This window comes from Pleurodeles waltl, chromosome 7, assembly GCF_031143425.1.
Source record: "Pleurodeles waltl isolate 20211129_DDA chromosome 7, aPleWal1.hap1.20221129, whole genome shotgun sequence".
NCBI classification, from domain to species: Eukaryota; Metazoa; Chordata; class Amphibia; order Caudata; family Salamandridae; genus Pleurodeles; species Pleurodeles waltl.
In genome coordinates this window covers 889,567,249-889,587,892 of record NC_090446.1, presented here as the reverse complement: position 1 = coordinate 889,587,892, position 20,644 = coordinate 889,567,249, and positions in this window count along the sequence as shown.

Here is a 20,644-nt window from a genome sequence, read left to right as displayed (position 1 = left end):
ACAGTAGCACGGCAGACCATGTCTGAGAATGCATGTGTTGGTAAACTGCCCGATGGTGCTAAGAAAAACTGTGAATTGTTTTCTGTTTGGAGAATTACAGAAGCACAGCAGACCATTTTTGAAAATGCATGTGTAGCTAAAATGCCTGATAGTGTTTTGAGAAATAATTTCTGTTGTACATATGTAGAAAAAGTGTCTTTTGGAAGTAATGATGACAGAAAGGTCTGGATACCTTTATCTGCTTACAGAGAAATGCAGGAGAAATGTAGGAAGTTGGAACATGAAAATAGGAATTTACGTGAGCAAATTAGCCAGGATACAATAATTCAAAATAATGCTGAAAGTTATAAAAATGAAGAATCTTTCTTGTCCCATTCCAGTAATGAGGGGGTTAAGACAGCTCCGAGCTGCACTGAGTTTCCCTGTGAGCCAGGGTTTTTGGCAGTGAAAGCGCATTCCTTAACTGATAACACGGACGAGAGAGACCAGAATGTGATTTACGAGTTACTGTTGCAAAATGCACAAGTAAAATCAAAGATTTTAGAGAAAGAGCCGACTTTCATTAGCTTGTTTGATTTTTGGAAAAAGAATAGCTCTCATTTGAGTGAAATCCTAACACTTTTGTATATGGTCACTGTGAAAAATAATATGCAGCTGCGCGCTTGTGATTTGGCAAATGAAATAATGCAGACTTTAGGTTTTTGCGCAGTGCAAGAAGGAAATACTTATGTACATTTAAATCAAGAACAAGGAAAGAAAATAGTGCCCCTGCTAGAATCATACAATGGATCTGGTACTTGCAAGACAGGGCTAGAGTACCACAGATAAAAGAATTACCAATGAAATTGTGTGCACCATTTGAATTCGTGTCCACTGAAGATAAAAAGCATGTTTGTTTTACTAATGATTCATTGACTGAAATGTTGTTTTCTGGCACCGTAGAAGGAACAGCGTTGTATAATGTGTGTCAGATTTTAAAGCAAGAGCTACGTGAGATGTGTCATTTTTACGCTGATTTTTGGTTCATTGCTAATGTTTTAGCACCTAACTGGTTCAATTACCTTGCAGATGTTAATGAGAAAAATTCAGAGAGAGAAGTGTACACCCAGAATTCTGCCTTAGTGGGGATGGCTAAGTGGGTGCCCCAGAAATGTGAACAGCTGAGAGAAAAAGCCACTTACAGGTGGGCAGAGATGAGAGAGATGCACATTCCCCTAGATTTGATAAAAACTGTGCAGTACGCCCAAAAGCAATCTGTCATGCAAGCAGTCACAGAGTAGTTGGGGAGAGGAAAGTTACCAGGACAGAAATGGCAAAGTGATCAGGTTTTAGGGAGAGTGATTGCTGCAGATTACCAAGGAAAAATCGAAATTATGCTGATACCTAGAAAAGAATCTGATTTATTCATACAAATTGGAGACAGAATGGCCCAAATTGGCAAAAGTGCAGTGAATGGAGGTTTGGTAAAGAAGGAGTCTGCCCCAGCCCTTCTGACAGTGCAAGAAAAGGGAAGCTGTGGCGCAGCAGATAAAAACCTCAGTGCTGATGTGTGGGCTGAAGCCCCAAGTGATCCTCCAGAACCTGCAGCGAATGTAACAAAGGGCCCCAAAAACGTCCTGCTGATTATAAAACAGGGAAAGAAAGAGGAAGGGTGCAGTTTAAATGAAAAATGTTATTTGCAAGAAAAGTCATACTTGTTTCTTTTGCAGATCCTACCACGTTTCGCCACTGTCCCTGAGTGTGCTGTGTGGTCCCCCTTCCGGTGTGTGCGTGTGGGGTCGGGGAAGGGACCGAATACCCAACCTGAACCTGGCTGAGTAAAGTGCCAGCACCATGGATCCATTTTGCGCAAACTGCGCCTTCAGTTCAAGTTCAACTTGTTTGATTGCATTCTTACACTGGAACTAAGCTGTGTTTTTTTTTTTTTCCCTCTCGTATGGAACTCTGACTTTTGCTTATCTTCCAGCAAACCTTTCAGGTGGACCGTGCCCCTTTCCACATCAAATTGCTAACACTGTTGAATTAGAGACTCATTCAGAGTATAAAAATTGCCCAGTCTTCTCTATGTAGATGCATCTGATGTGAAAGGTTATGAGATCAATGTGTTAATTCACTTCTATTGCTTTACAGGGATTGCTTTGATCATTCAAATCTGATTTGCTGATAATGTTTTTTTTTGTGCTGATGTTTTTTTTTGTTTTTTGTTTTTGTTTGAAACAAGAGATATGTGAAACAAAAATTCATTGGTCAAAGGGCGGAATGTACTGCCATTTGTTAAATTTTGTTTTGACCAATGACTTTGTGTTTCACCACTGCGCATATTAGTTGCTCAATGTTCACCAGTAGCACATGGTATGTTTTGTTCAGTTTAGCCGCCTATGGGCTTTGACATTGCATTAGTCATTACATTCTGTATTCTGCCTATTGGCTTTGACATGGCATTAGCCATTACTTTCTGTATTCAGTTGAGCCGCCTATGGGCTTTGACATTGCATTAGCCATTACATTCTGTATTCTGCCTATTGGCTATGACATGCTGTATCCAGTCTAGCCGCCTATTGGCTTTGACATCGCATTCCTATTGGCTTTGACATGATGTATTCAATTTAGCTGCCTATTGACTTTGACATGCTATTAGATATTCTGCCTATGGGCTTTGACATTATATTATATATTGCATTTTGTATTCAGCTTAACTGCCTATTGGCTTTGACATGATATTATATATTGCATTTTATATTCAGCTTAACTGCCTATTGGCTTTGACATGATATTATACATTGCATTTTGTATTCAGCTCAGCTGCCTATTGGCTTTGACATGATATTATACATTGCATTTTATATTCAGCTCAGCTGCCTATTGGCTTTGACATGATATTAGACATTGCATTTTGTATTCAGCTTAGATGCTTATTGGCTTTGACATGACACTAGACATTGCATTTGATACTTAGGTTAGCTGCCTATTGCCTTTAACGTGGAGTTAGACATTGCAGTTGAGAATCCAAGCTGTATTTTTCCAAGCTGTGTTTTTGAACCAAGATGTTTTTCTCACAGTAGACTAGACCTGATAAGAGAGGGTACATGGTGTTGTTCTCTCTGCTTGAGCTTGGGAACAGGAGTAGTCTTGGAGACCTGGCCAGTCTCCAAAAGGCTTGCTCAGTTTCCCAGGTCTGAGAGGAGGGGGCACACCTTTGTAACGAATGACACAGGCTGCAGAGATTCAGATTCGAATCTGCCGGACCTCGTGCTGGAGCTTGGCGCCAGCTGCCAGCAATCCTGTGTGGGTAGATGAATCTCTTTCTCGCGACTGACAGGGGTCATCAGCTTGCAGACCTTAGAAAGATGAAGCTGTAGATAGTTTCCCACACGGTGAAGTATTTGTTTTGCTTTGCATTCAATATCTTATAAATATAACCTGCTGTGTATATTGCAAACTGATATATTTTGTTTGATTAACGCGGACTTGAAAGCTACTAATTCGTCATACATAAAAATTGGGGTTGGGGAAGAATTAACAACAATAAAAGTCTTCTTTGACCTCAGAAGTGCGTTTCTGGTGTGTTATGTTAGTGCTTAGAAACTAAATAAGAGGAAAGCACTACAGGCAGGATACACCCTTTTTTTCCACCGTGTTCGTGCTAAGTGAAGATTTTGAAAGCAACAGTTGGTGCAGCTTTAAAGAAAAACTCTCATTCTAATGTGGCTTGGGCCTCATGTGTGTTTCAGCACAGCTAACTTAACAATGCAGCATGTGTATAAGTTTCCTAAATAATAAGTGTTTGTTTGTCCTAAATATGGCCTGCCTTTTCTATTGAACCTACAGTCTGTCTTTGTTTTTTAGCATGTCATGTATTAAGCCTTTGACTACTTACATTAGTTTACAACTATCCCTAACTTAAAATGTTTGTATTGGGATTTGGGAACTTATGTTTGTATGTATGTGATGTATGTGATGTGTTCCTATTCTTCCTACATCATAACAGTACATGATAATTAAAGCATATGATGCAGTCTTTTCTCCCTGTGACTTTTCAAGTGATATAAAGATGGAATTCTAGTGTATTGTTGGTTACTACAATTTCAGAGTCAATTGCTGAGCTGCACAAAAAGGGGTACAGAAATGTTGGGGCGTCCAGCTCATGGTGGCGTCAATATTCATGCATGGCTTGCTAGTTGAATCATTTGTGGGTAGTGCCATGACACTTGTTTCGCTCAACTACAAACACTTGTGTTATCATATGCCATGTATATGCAATGTTATGTGGTTGAAACAGTGATGGGATGTGCCACACACTGAAAGGACACCCTCTGAGGATGCCTGTAGTGCCTTTAAAAACTCAACTCATCCCTCATATTTGTTCTGCAGGTACTGAGTGATTTGATTGATGCTTTGAGCTCAAAGATACTTTGGTGGTGTTGCAATAGAATACCACCATACTTGCTCAAATTCATTACCTTTTTGCTTACTTGCGTGGTCTGGAGGCATAAGAACACTAAAGTGGGTCACTTTCAAACTGAAATACAGGGCTGGATATGGATGGGTTCCTCTGAAAGGAAGGGGTATAGCCAGCCGCTAGACATGCTGCATTTCCAAGCACTGTCTTGCTATTGCCCTGTTGTGTATTGTATTATGGCATTCATATGGCACTTTGTATCACCATTGAGTAGCGTTGAAGTTTATTGTTTAAATGTAGATTTTCCTAGTAATTTATGACGGAAATCTTAATTTTATTAAAGACACGGAGGCGAATATTATGCGTTCTTTTCTTACTTTATTTTAAACAGCAGCAGTCAAGAAACTACAGCTCCCAGGAGGATTAGCGTCAGACTAACCAATGGGAGTGAAACAGTAACTAAGAACTAGGCCAATCAGCATACACCATCAACCATAGAGAGTACCCTTGACTGCAAGCAGCCCTCTTTTCTTGAGCGAGTAAGTTAGATAGAATCATAAAACAACAGGTAAATGAGTCCAACAATCGCCAATGCCAAGGAAACTAAACAAAACTCTTGGACCACCGTGATGAGACGAGATGCGGGAGAAGGAGGCAGAAGGTCCTGTGAAGGTTGCGCTGATGCATCCGAAGATTTCTTCTTGAAGGGAGAAAGGGAGAAGCCAACAGCGTTATCCGGAAGCTGGAGGAAGTGCTGGAGTCGCTGGGAGGGAGAAAAAAAAAAAGTACATATTAACAGAAGTACTTGAGGTGGGATAATATTCGCCTCCGTGTCTTTAATAAAATTAAGACTTTCCGTCATAAATTACTAGGAAAATCTACATTTTATGACAAGACCGGAGGCTCTATTATGCGAGTTTAAAGCATATCAATAACTACAGAAGAAGCAGTTCTAACAGGTTTACAATAGAAAGTCTTAAAAACATTGTCATTAGTCCAATCTGCTGACCTGAGAATGTCCTCCAAACTAGATCCTAAAGCGAACACTTTAGAGGCCATGGCTCCCCTGGAAGAATGGGCGCCATACACCGAAGTGTCAATACCCGCTAGGGACATGATCAATCTGACCCAACGCGCTCATGTTGCTGAAGTAACCGGGTTATGAGGTTTGCGAAAGGAAATTAGAAGTTGGGTAGAGGAAGACGTTCTCAGGTTGACAGTTCTTTTCTCGTATTCTTTCAAACAAAGACCCACACATAATTTTGGTTTATCAGGGAAAAAGGGATAGAACACCGAATGTAAATTAGTTTTGGTGCGTTTAGCGATGTGAAACAATACGCCTGAGGGTAAAAACTGACGGGCAGAAACATCTAGAGCCCTAACATCAGAAACCCTTTTGATGGAAATTAGGCATAGGAGCATAGTGAGTTTGGCAGACAGCAGTTTTAGGGAAAGACTCGAATTGTCAGACCAAGAAAGAAAGAGATTCAGAACCAATGAAACATCCCAGACATGGGAGTATTTGGCAGAAGGAGGTTTAGAGAGTTTGACCCCCTTTAAAAGGCGACAAATTAAGGGATGAATCCCGATAGGATTGCCATCAATATTAGAATGGTTCATAGAAATAGCGGATCTATAAAGATTGATAGTACGATATGATTTACCCAGTCCTGCCTGAGCCGCTAAGAAATTAATAATTAGATTTAGATCCGCTGAAAAGGGATCGGCACATTTTCCCACACACCAGCTTGCCCAAAGAGACCAAGCTGATCTGTAGGCTCGCCTTGTGCCAGGCGCCCAGGCATTGTTGATAAGCTCTGAAGCTTCCGACGAAATCGGGAAAGACCGCTGGGTAGCCCCGAAATGAGCCAAGCTGATAGGACTAACGATTTGTTGAGAATAAGATTGTGGGGCCGTCCGGGTGGATCTAGGAGGAGATACGGAAATGAGGGGAGTAAGATCGGGAAATCTGCCGCGAGCTCTAGAAGGGGAGGAAACCAAACCTGAGATTGCCAAAAGGGGGCTATCAGAACAAGGGACGTCGTTTGCCGCCTGACCTGGTTCAAAACTCTGTTGATTAGAATAAAAGGAGGGAAAGCATAATTGAGGGACTTGGACCAATCCTGAAGGAAAGCGTCTGTAGCTAAGGCCAACGGATCCGGACGCCAACTGAAGAAACAAGGAAGTTGAGAGTTGAGTCTGGACGCAAAGAGATCCACCTGAAAGGGCCCCCATTTTCTTTCGATTTGGTGAAAGACGGAATGGTGTAATTTCCAATCGCTGGAATCCGAGATATGTCGGGAATGCCAATCCGCATTGGAGTTCAGAGAGCCTGGGAGATACTCGGCGAGAAGGGAAAATTTGTGGGACAGACAAAACTCCCAAAGGCTCTTGGCCGGAAGAGCAAGGGGTCTGGACCTGGTGCCACCTAGATGGTTTATGTAACGGACTGCGGAAATGTTGTCCATGCGGAGCAGAATGGAGCAACTTGCTCTGTCCTTCGTAAAACTTCGGATCGCAAAGGAGCCTGCAAGAAGCTCTAAACAATTTATGTGCAATCTGGACTCCTCTGCGGACCATGTACCGCCAGTCGACATTGAGCCACAACGGGCGCCCCAACCAGTGAGACTTGCATCGGATTCTAATACAAGATCGGGCACAGAGGGGAAGATGGATCTGCCGTTCCAGGCCTCTAAATGGGATATCCACCATTGGATTTCGAGTAGAGATTCTTGATCTAGATAGACGAGGTCGGAGAAAGCCAAACCTCGACGAAGGTGAAGGATCTTGAGACGCAGAAGGGCGCGATAGTGAAGAGGTCCTGGGAATATGGCCTGGATAGAAGAAGAAAGAAGGCCGACGACTCTTGCAAGAGTTCTGAGGGAAATAGTGTCTTTCTGGAGAATTGAAACCAATTCTCTTTTGATTGCAGAAACCTTGTCCCATGGAAGAGACAGGGAAGCCGAAACCGAATCTATTTGGAAGCCTAAGAATTCTATTTGTTGTGAAGGAACCACAACAGATTTCACGAGATTTAAGAGGAAACCAAGCTCTGATAGGAGAGTGGAAGTTATCTGAAGCTGGGACAGGAGAGAAGATTTGTTTTGATGAATAATAAGGATATCGTCGAGATAGATAATGAGTCTGAACCCCCAGAGATCGAAGGAAGGATACAACCGGCTTTAAGAGCTTCGTGAAACACCACGGAGCTGACGAAAGGCCGAAAGGAAGGGAGGAAAATTGATACGTTTTTGAATTCCAAAGAAATTGTAAATATTTTCTGTGAGAAGGATGGATCGGGATAGTGAGGTATGCATCCTGGAGATCCAGTCTGACTAGCCAGTCGCCTTGGAGTAAAATATCCCTGAGATGGATAATAGTCTCCATTTTGAAGTGTCGATAGACGACGAACTGGTTGAAGGATTTTAGATTGATTACAGGTCTTAGCTTTTTGTTCTTTTTGTGGACGAGAAAGATAGAACTGAGGAGTCTCGAATGCAACTTTGGATGGCATCTTTTTCTAGCAGTGATTGGATTTCCGACGAAATTAGAGAAGACATCTCGAGGGAGAACCTTGGAACAGGAGGGGAACTGGACTGGTAAGGTGGAAAGAGAAATTCGATGCGATAGCCCTGGATAGTGGAAAGAACCCATGGGTCTGAAGAAATTGACTTCCATTTTTGCAGGAAGAATCGAAGGCGACCTCCCACGGGAGGGCCAGAACGTTGGCTTACCTGAGGTATTGGCCGCTCTGGAGATGCGCTGGCCACGGTTGCGGAAACCCCTTGATCTTTGGGGATAGAAATGGGGTTTGAACTCTTGGTTGTAATAGTAGGAAGGGTTGGAGTATCCTCTGGAGCCTTGGTTTTTATATTGGCGGCCGGTAAAGCGACTCCTACCTCTACCGGCCCGGGAAAAAACACGTTGGTTGAAAACCTTCTTCAAAGATTGCTGGGCCTTATTGATAGACGAAAAAGTAGAGACGAAACGACTAAGATCCTTGATGAAAGAGTCTCCGAACAATTTGCCATCGGCCTGGATACCAGGATCCCTGGTAGCAAGATTAGCTAACTTAGGATCCATGCGTAGAAGGAGACCCTTGCCTCTCTCATGGATGATGGCCGAGTTAGCATTGCCCAAAAGACAAAAGGCTCTTTGAGTCCAAAGAGAAAGGTCTAAAGGGTCGATAGGAGAATCCTCCAATCTAGCCGACTCGGCTAAGTCGAGAATTCTAGCAAGCGGACCGACCACATTGAGGAGTTTGTCTTGGCACGTGGTCCAGGCTTTGTCAACCCCTTTACGGGGATCCTTTCCATATTTTGTAAAAAATGTGATGAGGGACTCATCAATAGCTGGAGTCACAGTAATGTTAGAGTCCAAAGACGGTCTAGGGCATTCAGACCTGAGTTTGGAGCGAGTCTGTTTATCCAAAGGAAGACGCAAGCGGGAAGAAATATATTCAGCCACGTGATCCAAAGGAAACCACTCCGTGGAATTGGGGTGATGAATGAGAGATGGGTCGAACATGGGAACACCTTCGGCATCAACCACACTGGTAGAGGGCACACTAGAGGAAAGTTTCGAACGTTTGGAGGGGGGAGAAGAATGAGAAAACGTGTCATCAGGATTATCAGACAAAGATAATTCGTCCATGCCCTCTTCGTCCGTGTCCAAAACCCTCGTAACAGCAATCTTTTTTGGCGCTAATATATGTTTTGACTTTGCTTTACATTTGGCATGTGAGCTCAACTTTTTAGAAGAATTCCCCTCCTTAGAAGGAGGCCTGGGAGGAACCAAGTCCTCGTTCTGGTGTGAGGCAAGCTCACTCTCTGCATGTGCGCCTTTCGCTGTTTTAATAGAAGAGATTATTTTGCGTTTTCTGCCTTCCCCCGCAGAATGGGCCATAGGTTTGGACATCATGGACATTACAGAACTCTCGATGTTCTTAGACATCGTAACCATAGATGCTTTTAAGGCATTTTTAACTGAGGATTTTATAAATTTGTTCAAATCCTGTTTAAAAAACTCTTCATTATCCTCAGAATCCGAATTGACAGATGAAGTATCTGTAATCATCTTTGCTTGAGAGCTGACAGCCTGACCGAAAGAATAAGAAGACGTTTTTGAAGCACTGAGGTAAAGAAGGGGTTAATACAGAGCAAAACGCTCTATGAAACTTGCAAGGCCCTCCCTTGGGCGGGGCCGAGAGGGAGAGTGGGAGGAATTCCGGGGACGTGAGTCTGGACTGTCCCGGAACAGCACGGGCCGGCAACAAGAGGACGCTGCTTCGGCAGCAGAAAAAGACGCTCCGGAGACGCGTTGAGACGCGCTACAGAACCGGAATGCTTCGCAGAGACGCGCTACAGAACCGGAATGGCTCGCCTGTCAGACGCGCACTGGGAAATGCGCTGACAGGACAGGAGAGCTTTCGAATGGAACGCGCGACGGAGCGCGCGCTGCACAGTTGGAAACCAACGGTAACGCGGGGGAAGGGGGTCGAAAAAAGCACAATATCGCAACGTCTTATGTTGATACAGAGAACTGACACATGTATACAACAATAGGCATGCAAAAGAAATAGAATTAGCCAAATAAGTAAACGCAAGAGCAGAAGAGTGTACTTATCTTGACTGCGAGCAGCAAGAAAAGAGGGCTGCTTGCAGTCAAGGGTACTCTCTATGGTTGATGGTGTATGCTGATTGGCCTAGTTCTTAGTTACTGTTTCACTCCCATTGGTTAGTCTGACGCTAATCCTCCTGGGAGCTGTAGTTTCTTGACTGCTGCTGTTTAAAATAAAGTAAGAAAAGAACGCATAATAGAGCCTCCGGTCTTGTCATAAAATTAGACCGTGCTCTTGGTGATGTATTTGAGTGCATTGGTTGAGGGTAGTGAGAGTGCCGATTGTCAATGGCATAGGTGACACTACATTTCTGGGGGTGGGTTCACAGGGGAGACAAACAGCCTTGGGTAGCGGTGAACAAGGGGTCTGGTTTGGCTTCAGGCAGAGCCATCAGAGATTTAAATCAGGCCATAAATGTCATGAAAAATGATGATAAAGAGAATAAAACGAACAAAAATTACAACATTTCTCAGTGGTTCAAGTACATACAGTTATAGCACTAAATTGAGTGTCATTTATTTTAAGCAATATCTTTAAAAATATATATATATATTCAAGAAACAATGTTGCCAAGATTTACTTAACAAGCTTCAGTTTATCATGTTCTCTAGATACAGAGCCAATAATGTTATAACATGTGGAGCAAGATTTCTTTACATTAGCCATGTATGTTGGATTTTTTTTAGCATGCAGATCCTGTACTGAATTACTCGAAAGTGCTCTTAAACTGCTTAGTTAAGGAAAATTACACATAGTGATGTAAAGTGATAGGCTGTGGCTCACACAATTTAGTCAATCTGGGAAAATGGGATTTGAGCCCAGGACTGCATATTGTACAGTTCAGAGAATGCATGGTTACATTTTTCTCTCTTCTGTTTAATGCCATAGGTCCCTGTTTTTGATTCAGCTATTCAATTAATATTAGTCAAGTACTTTTAGTATATTGAGGTCCATATATACACTTATATTCTCTTAAATAAAGTTGACACTATAACCACTGTATGCACGCTGATGGAATTAGGATTTAAAGGAATGCCTTTCGGTTTGGAATTATTCCACAAACATTGGAGATCACGCACAGGACAGCATTTCTGAATATATGCTACAGGAGCAAACTGGGCAGGGCTCCAGGACCTATTTGTTTTTTTTTGCTTCTTATTTAAGTCTTTGAGGTTTTGACCCTCTCCTAAAAATTTTTTTTTTTTTTCTGAAGATAGCTGAGACAGAAGAACTTTTACATAAAATAGAATGCCCTTCCTTAGTGGAGGGTCAACACCTCAATGGCTGCAATTAAATAATTAACAAAAAAAAGAGGGCTGAGATCCCCCTAAACCCCGGAGCTTTCTCCTCACCTTCAATGTTTCAAGGAGACTTACGTGATGAGCAGCATGTCTTCAGAGAGCCAGTCTGCCACTGTTTAAACTGTTAGTGTTTGCACTTAAAGATCTGAAAGGGCTACTCTCCCGTACGCCCCGTCGGTCATCTGGGGCAGGGGCTAAGTCCCCCTGTCGCGGTTCCTTCGCCCATGCCGGCTTTGAGTACCTGGGAGCCTCCGTGAGGCGCCTGTGAAGTCTTGCTTCCCCGATGCCAGCGCTGGTTGGGCGCCACATGGGGCAAAGGCATGGGCCTGAAAAGCTTTCTGAGGGAATGTTGAGCGCGAGCAGGACGCTTTAAGTTATAAATTGCCAGAGGAGGAGCTGTTCGCCCCTGGCGTGCATCAGAGTGCGCTCATACTGTGGAAACCTGCAGAGCATAGCAGGGATTTCACAGCTTACTGATGACACATTGTGGGATTTCAGGCACTGCTATGTGAGAAAATGGAAGATGTCAGGTGCTCGTCGCACGCCGTGGGATGGTTTCACAGCCAGCTGACTAACGTCTGGTAAACATAGCTGAAGCTACACACTGCCTTTGGCTTGACGGTGGTTCCAAATGATTTCTCTTTGGTGCATGTTTGTGAAAATCACGACTTCTGTGAAAAATCATGCGGCATATATCTTTAGTATAACCAAAGGATTCTGCATGATCTAAGAAGCTTCATGGAAAACACCGTGCACTTCTGCGCTGCAGTACTATTGTCCTAGAAGAGAGCACCAAAAAGTAAACTTGCAAAGAAAGTCTTTGCACTTTCACCCTTTTGGAAATAAACTCTGCTGTAGAAGTTAAATTTATAAGAACAATTCTCCATCTTTACCAGCTTGTTTGGGATTAAACAAGAGTAAAACATAGTTTACTAAGCAATACAAATCATGCCATTGAGAAGAGATAAGTTTTGCATGGCTGAAGGAAAGGTTTTCAACCTTTGTGGAGAGTGAAAATCAGAAATTTCCCAGACCTTCACTGTGCGAAAAAAACGTCACTCTTTTAAGTGATGGGACTGAAGTCCTGATCTCATACGTAAACGAGGATGTGCACGCCGACCATGATGGCACGAGAAGCAGGAATTAAACTGAAGGTGTCAGCCTGAAACCAAAAATAGTCCAGGTGACCAAAACAAAAGTGCTCCCACCCCTCATTGTGAATTAAATAAGTTAAATACAAAAAAAATAGACGAGGATTGCAAATTTGGGCATTTTAAACTTGGAAAAACACGCTTTTTTTGCAAGGTAAAGAAGACTGCCTGGATTTGTGCTTGCTACAGGCAATTTTTATTTTAATATCTGGGAAAATAAAAGTGAAAAGCGGCCTAGAATACCATAAAACAGGCCAACAAATAGCCAAAAAGATGGCACACACACCGACCTGACAGAGCAGCCTATTTGGCACTTCCTGGTTGCTCTGTAGGCCAGTTCGATCCGGTTAAAGGCCTTTTGGCAGGAGAGGTCAACTATTTGTGCTGAGTTATTACTGCAGTTTGTGAAAAATAGACAAGTGACCTGTTTAACACTAGTCTCTTCGAATTTATTTTCGGTGGAACTGTATTTATTAGCCGGGACCATTTTGCTTTTGATAAAAAGGAAAAGCATGCCATTGCCATCCACTTTATGGACTGTACCAGACTGTACCAGAGCAACGCAACGAATACTACTTACTTAAAAAGATAATCTTATGGTCTACCTTTTAACATCTGGAGGGGAAGGTTTTCAGATGAGCGGAAGCATGCATAGCCCAGTTGCAGAAGGTTAAACGTTTTTCATTTACCAGCCCTGGAAAGGGAGAGAAAATGTTTTGATTGAGGCAAAGGCTACCAACAAACTTCTGAAAACGTGAGATGCTCTTTTACAGAAACTCATTCATGTAACACAATGACAATGAGCCAAATGCATCATAAGGAGAAAGAGCATATCATTTGTCTTCAGAGAATTGAAAGATGCAACCAATAGATACGCAGTAGTGGTACATTCGTTTTTAGGACGTTACTAGCCCTTCATGAATGTCCAGAACGTATCTCGGCCAGACTACATACAATCAGGAAACCTCATAAACCATCAGTGCAGTGATAGACGTAAAACGGGTTCAGGATTGGCCATTACCTGCATACCTAAATCGTTGTGTGTTCTGGGAGTGCTGGCCAATGACATTTCAATACAATTTGAGGATTTCAAAATATCTCCACATCTTACTGGATGAGCAAGTCCAACACAGTGGCATAACAAAGGCCACCGAATCCCCCGTGGTGCTGGGGGACCGAGCTCCAGCCCCCACCCCCACCTCAGCACAGTACACTGTGCATGGCGGCAGGCCCCTGACTGGGTCCAGGGGGGAGGGGGCCCCCTCCAGGGACTTCACAGACGGTCCCAGTCAAGTTTCGTTACACCACTGGTCCAACAACTGAACCGAACACCTTCATTGGGAGGTGGTGGAGGAAAGGCTTCTGCCTGAAACTCGTTTTCTATGGTAGAAACTATGGTTTGTTTATAAAACATGTAAGGTAAAATGAGACATGGCCACTCATAGTGAGCAAATGATTATTCAAAACAACACCATGGAGTTCATAAATCACAAGAAGCAACCAGTGGATAGGGACAGGACAGTGGGAAATGACAGTTGTTGACTAGTACCGAGGACTAACACATTCTGTGAGCATGTCCAAGTAAGTTTTATTTCTTTTGGTTCGACCTGTTCATTTGGGCCATATCTGCCTTGGAAGTTACAACAATTTAGCATATGTTTTTGATGTACATTTAATATTTTATTTATTAGATAATTATATATATTATAACGTTTCATTGTTGGTAAATACATGGGTCTGTGGATGATATAAATGCAACAGAAGAGGTGATGTGGGCTTGGAAAATCAGTGAAAAATATTTGAACAGTTTATTTTTCCTTCTTTTTGTGGCCATCCTTGTAAGACAATTTTAATTTTTTTAAATGTATACAATAATGCTTTCTTTTTTATTGCATATGATATAAACCTGTAAGGAAAGTGGTAATCACATCTTAGGTCCAGTCAGGCTCATTTGCAAAATTGTATCTCAATCCTGGGTAGCTATGCCTTTGAGCATTCAGGCTTTGTCAATGGAACAAGTGCAAAGCATTTAGAAGTATCAAAGTAGCTGCAAAAGAAAGAAATGTCACACAAAGGAAATCCAACACCAATTTATAAAATATAGCTCTTAATTATATGATTTCTTAGACACAAAAATGAACAAAACCTACCTGAAGGTTCCAGAGATATAAACTATTAAGCAAATAATAAATCATTGCTTTTCATTCAAATTGTAAACAAGCATTGACAACTTCAACATTTATCAGTTGCTTGGAAAACTTTTTTGAATTTGAGTAAGGCTACTCTGGCCCAGTCTGGGTGATCTACTGTGGCAGATAGCAAGTCATAGGGTTCAATTAGTCTTGGCAGGACAGTTATCTTACAGTCATCATAGTTTTCATCCCAGTACCAGGCTCAATGGGTGAATTGCCATAGACATCAATGGAGTGGAGCTGATGCAAAGGCAACAGGATTCTAAATATGCTGAGGAGGCTGATCCGAGGACATGGGTCTACATCTTAGTGCACAAACATGGTTGGGCAACTTTGCTACAGGGGTCCCTCAAAGTTCAGCTAAAGTCCAGCCAAAACCAGTTGCCTCTGGTCTACTAGTCTCCGGTTACAGCAAAACCATTGGTTCCCTTTCACTGAAGGTAGTGTCAGTCTTGAGTGACCAAACTGTACTCCAAGGATTCTCCCGGATCCAGCAGACTCGGATGCAACTTTCAAGCATTGAGAGTGGATCTCACAGGCTGCACTTTGGCAGTCAGCAGCAGTCGAGCAATCTTGTCTACCAACTAGCCAGGGCAGGCTTCTTCAACTTCAGCTTTTGTGGCACCATAGCTGTAACAGGAAGTTAGCCAACTGAATCTTGGTGTCACTCCTTCTTTCTGTGGCTTGCAGATGACTTTTCCTCAAGCGGGGAATCACAGGCACTTTCTTTGCTAGTCCAAGGAGCAGTAGGAGCAGTTTGGCCTTGGTGCAGCCTCATTTGGCTGGGTACAGGGAACAGCAAGGCAGCCCTTCTTCAGCCCACTCTTCAGTACAGATGTGACTTGAGATCTAGGTTGATAGGGGTGCCATTTTTATGCCCAGCACTGCCCCCAGAGGATGTGTGACTACTAGCCAATGGGCTACCAGGCCTCCTCTGGACTGATGACAACTTCCTCCAAAGTGAGGCATCTAGCTATCAAAGAGTGCATGTTAGAAATGGGGTCTTTGGTTGACAGTCAGGTTACCCCCTGTTCAAGCAAGGACCCTCACTCTAGTTAGGATAAAAGAGAATCACCCTCAGCTAACCCCTGCTTACCCCCTTGGTAGCTTGGCAGAGCAGTAGGCTTAACCTCAGAGTGCTGGGCGTAAAGTATTTGTACCAACACACACAGTAACTTAATGAAAACACTACAAAATGACACAACACCAGTTTAGAAAAATAGGAAATATTTATCTAGACAAAACAAGACCAAAACGACAAAAATCCAACATACACAAGTCAAGTTATGATTTTTAAAAGGTTTAAAATAAAAAGAGTCTTTAGGTAGTTGTAACAACACACTAGCGCTGCTAGCGTGTAAATGTACCTGGTTTGCGTCAAAAATAACCCCGCACGGGCGGTGTGCGTCGAAAATAACCCTGCACGGTTATATGCGTTGAAAACAGCTCGGCACGGCGAGGCGCGTCGAAAAAGCCAGCCACGCGACGGTCCGAAAGTCCCGCGGCGCTGGTTGCGATCTCTCAGCCTTCGTCAGCGATGCTGCGCGTCGTTTCTCCTGCTCCGGGCGTCGATTCTCCGGTCGCGTTTCCTGCGGCGTCGTTTCTCAGCTGCGGAGTCGGCGTCGCGTCGTTTTCTCAGCCGCGATCGGATTCGCGTCGATCTTTTCTCCGCACGGTGCTCGGTGCGTGTATTTTTGTCCTTAGGCTGCCAGCCTCTCCTTTCAGGGTCCCAGGAACTGGAAGGGCACCACAGAGCAGAGTAGGGGTCTCTCCAGAGACTCCAGGTGCTGGCAGGAAGAAGTCTTTGCTATCCCTGAGACTTCAATAACAGGAGGCAAGCTCTACATCAAGCCCTTGGAGATTTCTTCTTCAAGATGGAAGGCACACAAAGTCCAGTCTTTGCCCTCTTACTCTGGCAGAAGCAGCACTGCAGGAAAGCTCCACAAAGCACAGTCACAGGCAGGGCAGCACTTGTTCCTCAGCGATCAGCTCTTCTCCAGGCAGAGGTTCCCCTTGATTCCAGAAGTGTTTCTAAAGTTTGTAAGTTTGGGTGCCCTTCTTATACCCATTTTAGTCTTTGAAGTCACCTTTCTTCAAAGGGGACTCACACCTTCTTGTGAAATCCTGCCTTGCCCAGGCAAGGCCTCAGACACACACCAGGGGGCTGGAGACAGCATTGTCAGAGGCAGGCACAGTCCTTGCAGATGAGAGTGACCACTCCACCCCTCCCTCCTAGCAGAGATGGCTAATCAGGAAATGCAGATCACACCCCAGCTCCCTTTGTGTCACTGTCTGGTGTGAGGTGAAAAACAACCCAACTGTCAAACTGACCCAGACAGGGAATCCACAAACAAGGCAGAGTCACAGAATGGTTTAAGCAAGAAAATGCTCACTTTCTAAAAGTGGCATTTCCAAACGCACAATCTTAAAATCAACTTTACTAAAAGATGTATTTTTAAATTGTGAGTTCAGGGATCCCAAACTCCACATGTCCATCTACTCTCTAGGGGAATCTACACGTTAATCATATTTAAAGGTAGCCCCCATATTATCCTATGAGAGAGAGACAGACCTTGCAACAGTGAAAACGAAATTGGCAGTATTTCACTGTCAGGACATATAAACCACATTACTATATGTCCTACCTTATCCATACACTGCACCCTGCCCTTGGGGCTACCTAGGGCATACCTTAGGGGTGCCTTACATGTAAGGAAAGGGAAGGTTTAGGCCTGGCAAGTGGGTACACTTGCCAAGTCGACTTTACAGTGTAAAAATACACACACAGACACTGCAGTGGCAGGTCTGAGACATGATTACAGAGCTACTTATGTGGGTGGCACAACCAGTGCTGCAGGCCCACTAGTAGCATTTGATTTACAGGCCCTGGCACCTCTAGTGCCCCTTACTAGGGACTTACTGGTAAATCAAATATGCCAATCATGGATAAACCACTTACATACAATTTAAACAGGAGAGCATATGCACTTTAGCACTGGTTAGCAGTGGTAAAGTGCTCAGAGTTGAAAAGCCAACAGCAACATGTCAGAAAAATATAGGAGGCAGGAGGCAAAAAAGTCTGGGGATGACCCTGCAAAAGCAAAAGTCCAACACGACCCCCTACCAGCCTAAAGCCAGGGGAGAACAATCAATACCTTGATGTACTTCCCTGATTGGGGCGATAGAACAGGGACCCAGGCCCACAACAGCAGGGGCATGCTCCAGTTCTACGCCTTCCTGACTCCAGTTGGATCCCTCTGTCCATACTCTCAGGGCCCACTAAGCTAACCCATGGGGAACCCTTCTCCACATCTACAGACACCATCTGTGCAACACCTAACTTTACTTTGCTCACAGATGTATTGCAATGGGCAGATAGTACCACCAGGGCCAACACAATGGTGTTGCCCACTCCACCCCTGGGGTGTGACTCTCGTCCTTCCCCCCCCAGGGGCAACTCTGTCCACCAGGACAGCAAGCCACAGTGGCCCCAGACAACTGTCAGGGATGAGAGCCCGACCTCAGGCCTCTCTAACCACTGTGACTGTGGAGAGTGGGGGGTGGTAGCCCCAGGTGCCTGGCACCCTTTGACCACTCTCTCTTCCACCAGGTCAGGGATGACAACCTGACCCTGGTCCTCCCCTCTGGGGCTCTGTACCCTCCCTGCAGAAGCGGCACCCCCAGAGTCAAAAACTGTCAGGGTGCTTGTAGAAGCAGTCCTGCACAATTCTTCCATCAGTGCAGGGATGTTAACCTGCAACTGATCCTCCAACCTGGGGTCTGTACCTTCAGGTTGGACCAGGGCCAGGGGTGAGGCTTCCCTCCCCCTGCCCTCTCTTCTGGGGTCCTGAACCACCCAACTAGGAGCGGCCCCCCCAGAAGACAACATGGTAGGGGCACTGTTAGCAGTAGCCCCTTCCTCCAGGTCAGGGGGGACACCCTTAACCTGGCCTCCCAATCCAGGGCCTGTACCCACAGACTGGATCACTGCCTGGCAACCCAGGACTTCCTGGGGGGCATACCTACCCCCTACCAGGTCAGAGTTTACCCTCTGAACCTGGTCATCCAACCCAGGGTCACCACCCTGCGGTTGAACCACTGCCTGGCACACCAGGACTTCCTGGGGAGCACACTTACCCCCCATCAGGTCAGAGTTTACCCCCTGAACCTGATTATTCAACCCAGAGTCACCACCCTGCGGTTGAACCATTGCCTGGCACACCAGGACTTCCAGGGGGGCACACTTACCCCCCTCAAGGGACACACTGTCCCGAAGGGCCACACAAGAGTCTGGCTGGCGCAGGTCTCCTGACCTCTGCCCATCTGACAGAGTCTGGATTCCCCCCAACCCAGAAATGGTCTCACCAAGGTCATTCATGGGGGGCTCTGCTCTCAGAGCTGACCCCTGACCCTCCAGGTTCTCCACTGGGGTCTGCAACCCCCTCTCAACCCTCTGTCTGGACTTCTGCACCCCCTCACTAGGAGTGGTACTGCCAGACACCAGAACTGGTGGGACGCTGGCTACAGCCGCCCCCCCAAGTTCTCCTGACACTGTGGGGTCTCCCTCAACAGATGGCCCTATGGTACAGGCTAGGCTCCCCTCCTGGTGTTCCCGCAGGGAACCCTCCAGGACCTGGGACCGGATCTCGGGCACCTTGGGCCTCAACCCATCCCCATTCCCTCTCCTCTGAGACGGGACATGGGGTCCCTCACCCATCCCACTACACTGGGACCTACCTGGGACACTACAATCCTTCCCTACCTCACCTGGTTGGGAACTACCTAGACCACTCCTCTCAGGAGCACCCCCAAATGCCTCTTCAGACTCTCTGGTACTCACCCAGAAGTCTGCCTCCATTGTAAGCTCCCTGGGGTCAGAGAACTCACACTCCACCTGGTGTTGGCATAGCTCTGGAAAATAAGGACTAGACATATGCTCTCCAGCCATTACATCACTCAGCCCCTCACATGAATTAACCAAAGTACCCTTCACCCAACCATCCAGTGACTCTGCTTTGAAAAAGCACCCCACATCACCCTCCTGAGACTGGTGAGACAGTACCTGACTGTCCCTGACACTCAACCCACACTCTTCTGGGATGTTTTCACACTCCATAACCAGGACTTCTACCTGGGGGGAACCCCTCTCCCTGTCACTCTCAACTAGAGTCAGTAGAGTGTCCCTCCCACCAGTAGGAATATGACTCCCCATGCCAGTTCCCCAATCCACCTCAGAGACCCTGTGCATCACTGGAGCTACCTCATACCCCTGAACCTCCTGGCGTGTGTTAACTCCCTCCTTCAAGTAGGGCACCACCTCTCTGGGCATGTGTACTTCTGCAGCATCACTGGATATACAATTGTTGCTGCCACCATTCCAGCTGGACTCAGCCCTCATGACTTCCAGCTCTTTCAATTTAAGCTCGTAAGCATAAATCATTTTTTTAATCTCTAAGTCCCTTCTCCTTTCTGCCAGGACTAAGGCCCTCTTCTCCTCGGCCCTCTTAAGCTCTTCCAGACTCCGGATTCGAGCTAGGAGCCTATCATCTCTTTCTGTTCCCTCCTCAGGGCCACTGCCCTCCTCTTTGGAGTAGTCCTCCTCCTCAGAGTAGTTATCCTCCTCAGACTCATTTGGTGGTGTTGCCTGACAACGTTTCAATTCATCCTGAAACAGGGCTGACTCAAGATCCTCCCTTCTGGATTCCTTGTTCACAGCCAGTCCCCTTTCCATGCAGAATGCTTTAAGCTGCCACTTTTTATACATAGATAGGTGCCAGAAATTGACTTCCATTTCTGCAAAGGCTTCACAACCAAAAAACAAAGTCCAAAAATATCATCAATACTTCCAGGAGGACATCAGAGAACAAAAAGCAGAATCACAAGACAAGTAGTATGTGGTCACGTAGTGGTCTGAGATCAAAACAGTAGTGTACACTTAATTACTGTATGTCAAGTACAAATACAAGTCCAATCCCGACCGC